Raw genomic sequence first — 7,228 nt, 5'->3', positions numbered from 1 at the left:
ATTTAAAAGAGGATGCGTCAGATGAACCGACGCATCTCTTAAAAATCAAAATGAGGCGCTCAAGACATTGGCGTCTGCATTGGACCCCTCATGAGGAGGCGTCAATGTCCTTGGCGCATGCATTGACCCTCATGAGGAGGCGTCAATGCCTCAAGCGCCTGCATGGTGCCTTAAGAGGAGGCGTCAATGCCTCTAGCGCCTGCATGTTGTTGACATGTTGGGCGCCTAGCCTCTTAGCGCATGCATTTTATGTCTCCTCTCTATAAATATCACGTCTTGGATGCAATATTTTTCACACAAAATCATCCCCTACTACCATATTTTCTCTCATTCAACTCCACTCTCATTCAAGTTTTTATGTTTTAACCATGTCTGCATACATTCAGAAGCGAAATACCAATGAAATATTTTTCGTCGTTGCGTCTCCGATAAAGATTCGTCTCTGGAACACAGATACGTTTAGACGTCTTAATCGGATGTTGAACAATTCCTTAGATTGAGAAATTGGAGATGGTGAAAGGATTAGAAGAATACAATGGCTTGTGTCCACGTTCAACCAAAATGGAGAAGTGCGTGAATGGGTAGATATTAAGACCGACCAAGACGCTCGTAGGATGATGCATTACATGTTCAAAATTGTTTTGATGGTTGTAATCGCATAGTTCTTGTATTCTAGTTGTTTTAATTGTTTGTGTTATTGTTTATGTAATGGTATTTTCGTCATCGGCGTCTAATATGAAATAAATTTAGTTTTTCATATATTGCAACAGAGGTACATGTGAATTTATCTGGTTGTGCTCGTTCCAACACTAGGATAGTTATTACGATTGTGACCTGGTTGACCGCATGAACTACATAATATAACCATTTTGTTCATCGTATCCATTTCGGTTCGAATGCAGGTGATGTTTGGACGACCATTTTTCTTCTTTCGCATAACTTCGTTGTGCCAGACGATGTCCTCTTGATATTCTGGTCAGTAATCCTCTTTTTCTACTATGAAAAAACTAATTTTATAAACATTTGATAGGCTGGTGACTTTGTAAACGTCGGATAACAAGTAGGATGGATCCATTCAAACCTTTGAACATGTCGCAATGACATGGGAGCAGGGTGTACAAAAGGCTTGGAACTTTCCGCAGTCGCACCAACCTCTATCTAGTTCGACTTTGTATTGTCCCATCGGCATGCCCTCATTGTGATCCATGGACTCGGCAACACTATACCAACCTTTAGTGCGGTCAAACACCGTGACTACATGTGTGTTTGCTTTGGCAGCTTCATGTCTAATGAATTTCATTGAAGCATCACTGAACAACTGCCCAGATTGCAACACTAAACTCCATTTGGAACGTCTGCTCTCAAATAGCGCCCCTAGCCTGAAATATGTTGCCTACACCAAAGCGGTTATAGGTAGGTTATAAATGCCTTTGAAGACAGAGTTCATTGATTCCACAAGATTTATTGTCATGTGTGAAGCTAGCAGAAATATACTCGAACGTATCGCACGCTCGAACATACAATAGAGTCGCCATCGAATTTTATTTATCCCCAAAGGGATGGGAAAACATCGATAAAACCCGGGGGAAAGAGATATAACGGGTAAGGAAGTCGGTTATGCAAGGGGAAGGTATTAGCACCCCAAACATCCATGGTAATCCATGGGAACCGTTTTGATTGTTCTCGCTTGAATGGGTGTTATATCTAAAGATTACTCGCAAAAGAATGGGAAAAGGAAAAGAAATAGATAAAGTGTTTGGTGAGGATTAGGGCCTTCATGCCTACGTATCCTCATAGTGCAATGAGGAATTTAGAGCTCCGTAGTTCAAAGAACTAGAGGCGGGAGGTGAAAAGAAGTGTGATCAAGGTATGGTTTGTGTCGCATTACGCGAAAAACCGGCGGGAAACGAAGACAACAGAGCCGTCACCGTGCGTTATTTATCCCAAAAGAGGGAAAGGAAACGCTCAGAGTAAACCTGGAAAAGACATGGTCTCGCGACCAAAGAGAATGGGATCGGGAGTCGGTTATGCGAAGGGAAGATATTAACACCCCTACGCATCCGTCGTACTCGACGGGATCCACGCACAAAAGGAAGGAAAATGGTTGCTAAAACACTGCTCATAAACAAACAAACAATGGCTGAAAGAGACACAAGAAAACAAACGAGACGGACTCGGCAGGATATCGCATCCTGGGCCTACTTAGTCTATCAGGCATAGACATCAGAGTCGAAGTAGTTCGGACTGGGAAACACATGCTCGCTAGGATGTCGCATCCTATGCATACGTATCTTCTTGGACTAAGAAGAATCAGAGCATCCGTAGCTCGGCTCACGCACGCAAACAAAACCACACAAACACGGGCAAATATGGAACCCGAATGCCAATCGCTGGACTTACATCAGCTTCCGAACCAAACACACGCACACTGGAACCCGAATGCCAATCACTGGACTTACATCAGCTTCCAAGCACACAACAAGAGGATACGGAATGCCAATCGTTGGGCTTACATCCATCTCCTAACACACATAAGACAAAAACAAAAAGGGCGCCCGGAGAGATCAGCTCATCTCCTGCCTACGTACCTCATCTGGTATGAGGATCAGGGCGACGTAGTTCCCCTACGCAGGGACACAGGACTAGCCTAACCAGATAACAGAGGGAGACACAACTAGGGAGACTAACTCGAGCCTAGATGTTATCATGCAAAATCATCCCTAAGTCAAGGCTGCTACCTAACTTGCACATGGAGCAAGCTAAACCTAAGCACAGGCAATAGCAAAGCAAACAATCACAGATAACACACACTATATACACACCAAGTGGGGCTCAAACAAAAGGTTAGGCTGCAAGAGCAAGCCAACTGGAAGGGTAATGTTAGCTCTTAACCTTGACATTGAGAGTCAAGGTGAAGCCAGATGAAAGGTGAGTGAAGATTAGACTTCACAGCTCTTATCCCTGGTCAGGGAGAGCTTCAGACAATGAAGTGTGGGTCCAGAAAGTGGGAACCCTTCTACACTTATGACACTGACTCAACTGATCTTGGGTTAATGTCCACAAGGCATCAACATGTGATGTGAGCCAAGGGACGACTCAACAGAATAGCAGGAGGTGGACTACACACCTCTTGTGTCTGCCAATTGCCTTAACAAAGGTCTTTTCCTGCTTGGGGACAAAAATAAACAAGCACAAACATTGCCTCTTAAGGAGGACTTCAGACAGGTGCTTGGCCAAGTAACAGGCCAGGTCTTCCAGACTACATGGAGAAGAGATCATTATACCTCAGTGCTCAAGCTAGCAAGCAAAGCACAATCAAGTTCACAAAGGAACTATAGCAATTAAGGTACCTGAAATCAATCCAATATAATAAGTACTCAGCTCAAACAATAAGCAAACAGACAATGGTCAACAGTTAACTGTACATAAACAGACAAACAATGCACAAAGGTGCAAGCCACAAGGCATAAGCATAAGTTTCAATGCCTACAAAACAAATTCCAAGTTAGTCACAAACAAGCAACAAGCCAACTCCAATTAAGGGCACATCATCAAGCATAAGCAAATTGTGCTTTTAACCTGAAACAAAGCTCAAATGTGAGAGCACAAACAACTAGTACAAGACTAGGGTCAAAATGAGATCAAAAAGTCAAAACAGAACATGAAACTTGTCCAAAATCAAGATCAATCAATTAAGAATCCAATCCAAGTGGTTCCACATTCATATCATTCATCAGCATCATTTCATGAAGCAAAGAGCACAAAACATGCAATTTAGAACCTCAAAGGACCAAACAGAATGGCTCAACTCAAATCAACTCACAAACATTTCAATAAATCACCAAAAAATTGATGATCAAACAGCATTCACAACATGACCTACACACCAAATTTCAGCTCATTTTGACCAAGGGAAACCGGTCAATGAAATTCATAAAGTCAACACAAGTTTAAACAAGCTCATACAAGGCATCAAAACATGCATCAACTCCAAGCAATCATAAAACAGAGACCAAGCATGATAAATGAATGGGAACAAAGCCATGGCAAACTTCAAGATGTCTATAATACACATGCCAAATTTCAAGTCCATCCAATAAACCACCAGAATTTCCCAAATCATATAAAAACATGTCTCACAAGAAGTCAACAATTGGTCAAGCAGGGGAGAAAATCTCAATCAAATTGGAAATGCACTCAAAAACTCCAGAAAAATTCACAAGCATTCTCAACATTCATATGTATCCTCATGCAAAAATCCATCTCAATTCATGTTTATATGTCATGGCAAATAAAATCAAGAAGTTGGACATGAAATGGTGTGACACAAATTGTCACACCTCTAAAGATCATAGCATATCTCTCAATCCAGGAACTCAAAAATCACAAACTATATACCAAAATGACCAGGGATGAGTCTAGGTTATGCATGCAAAATTTCAAGAATTTCTACTTAGGCATCATCATTTCATGATCAAAAGAGTAAGCATGGTGCAACAAATGACATGTAAAAACAAACCCTAGCCAAATATTTTTTCTACACGTGCACAAATTTATTAAAAATCATCAAAACAACAAGGACATCACCAGGATTATTCCACAAAAAATTTCATGTGATTTGGATAAAAATTGAATGAGATATGAATTATTTAGTGTCATGAAAAAAAATAAAAAAATGTGAAATGGAGCCATGTGAATCATGTAAGCATGTGAAAATAAAATGGAAAGGCCAAATGTGGAAACGGTGTGGGCAAGGATCGAAGGGAGGTCCGGATTTGAAAAAAAGGCGCTCAAACACGCTGGCCATGAACAGTAACGCGAAAACTGGATCAAAAAGCACTTTCTGGAAATTTTTTGAATGTTCTTCATGTGTTCATCACCTTCACATGTCCAAGAACAAATCTCCACCAAATCACATAAACCTTATATCAATGGAAAGGTCTCACAGCGTACATCATGGATCTATAATTATTTTAGCCTAATTCCTCATGATTAAAAAGAATCGAAGCAAAACATAATCATGTATGAAACTTCAAATCCACATATCTCTCTCATTTCTCAACCAAAATCAGTGAAACGAATTGCAGAATTATCTACTAAGTACGATCTATCCAAATCATCAATCAATTTCATGAATCCTTGAATTCGAAAACTGATCTTAATTTGATAACAGTTGTGAAATCGATGTTGTTTGGCCTTGGAACACGAAAACAGATCGTCTATGGTACTAGTATTGATGAATGGAATCAAGAATTTAGCTCGGCAAAGCTCCAGCTCGAAGGAATTTCCAACTGTCTTATGAATGTGCAATCTTCAACAGTTCCAATTCGGCATGAATCCTCCAATGTTTTGCTTCAATTCAATTCCACAACGCCTGCAGATGAAGGTTAGAGCAAGAAACAAGCAAAGAAATGAAGAAAAATCAATGGAAAGAGTTGAAAATTTTTGAGAGGATTTGAGAGAATTTTTGAGAATTTTCTGTTTGGATCTGAAATTGTGATTGTGTTAATGTGATTTCTGTTACAATTAAGAATATATACCATGGCTTAATCATTTTGTTAATCAAGTTTAGCCAAATCAAGTGAATTAGTGAAAATGCAATTTCATGTAACTTGGCCAAAATGCCCTTTTCCAAATAGAACCAATGGAACAGTAAAAATGCATTTGAGGCAAATCAAAAATTCTGTTTAGAAGCTGTTGGAAGTGGTTTGGAGTGAAAATTGCATTTAGTTTTCAAATTCACTATTTTTCCCACCAAAATTTAAATGGTTCACTTGAAAAATGACCTTTTTTGTGTGATGATTTTTGATGAAATGTGATGATGGATTATGATAGTACATGTCAAATGTGACTTGCTCAAAAAAGAGTCACTCAAATTGGCCAAATGGTTCAAGAGTTATGCCTCCTTGAAGTTCAACTTTTCTTGAAAACGATTTGATCATAACTTGCCAACCATACATGAGAAATGAGTGTTCTTGGACTTTTTGGAAAGGTGAGAGCAAGATCTTCAACTTTCATGTTGTACAAAATTCCATTTGAAGCTTGTATGATGATGTAAATTTGAGGAGAAGAACTTTCCATTTTTGGCAGTTTCCAATTACAGGTCACTTACTATTTTTGGAAAATTTTCATCTGACCTCAAATTCTTCAATGACGATCTTTGATATGTCAAATGAGACTTGTATGGACATGAATGAAGCCTTTCAAACCATCTCCCACCTTCAAATCCATGAATTTTGGCACAGTTGACCACAGTTGACTACAGTTGACTTTCTAGGGTTTCAGATGAAATTCAGCTTGACTGATGACTTCTGAACATCCAATCTTTGGCCAAACTACTTCAAAATGATCACATAATCATATGAACTTAATAAACCAACCCTAGGGCTTAGTTTCCTTGAGAAATGCACTTGCTTGCTTGTTTGACTGATTCTCCTGATCATCTTGACCTAATCTTGTCTGATGACTTGCACTTGGGCAAAAGACAATGCAATGTTATGCAGTGGACTATGTTATGTTAATGACCTAATATGAAAATATATGTACAAAATGGGAGGTGCAAATTTGAGGTGCTACAGCTACCCCTATTCAATCAACTGGGAACCCGAATGAATGAGAGCAACGATTGTCAGACTTTCAGGGTAAACAGGGATTGAATACCAAGAACCGTAGAAATTTGCACAATGCAGGGATCCACCCACGGAAATGTCCACTGGGATCTGATATCTATTATTGGGGATTTTGATTCTTTTCTGGTTTTTCTTCTCAAAGGTACAACCACCTCCAGACATCTCAAGACGATGAATGGGAACAGGAATCACAACTAGACGCCAACGGACGACTAGGAAAAACTCAATGTTTACCAAGACCAACGGAGAGGTAACCAGACATTAATGAATGACTGGAAGAGATACAACCACGTGTCAGCGGACATAGTGGGAAAAACTCATCGTTTACCAAAACCAACGGAGAGGTAACTCTACTGGGGACGACCAGGAAAAACTCGACGTTTACCAAGACCAACGGAGAGGTAACCAGACATCAACGGACGACGGATGAACTGGGAAGACTCGACCAGACGTAAACGGACGAAAGGGAGAAGCTCGACGTTTATCGACACCAACGGAGAAGGAGACCAGACATCAACGGACGACGGATGAACTGGGAAGACTCGACCAGACGTCAACGGACGAAAGGGAGAAGCTCGACGTTTATCGACACCAACGGA

This window comes from Lathyrus oleraceus, chromosome 4 (assembly GCF_024323335.1).
Source record: "Lathyrus oleraceus cultivar Zhongwan6 chromosome 4, CAAS_Psat_ZW6_1.0, whole genome shotgun sequence".
NCBI lineage: Eukaryota > Viridiplantae > Streptophyta > Magnoliopsida > Fabales > Fabaceae > Lathyrus > Lathyrus oleraceus.
Note: the sequence above shows the minus strand (reverse complement) of the source record.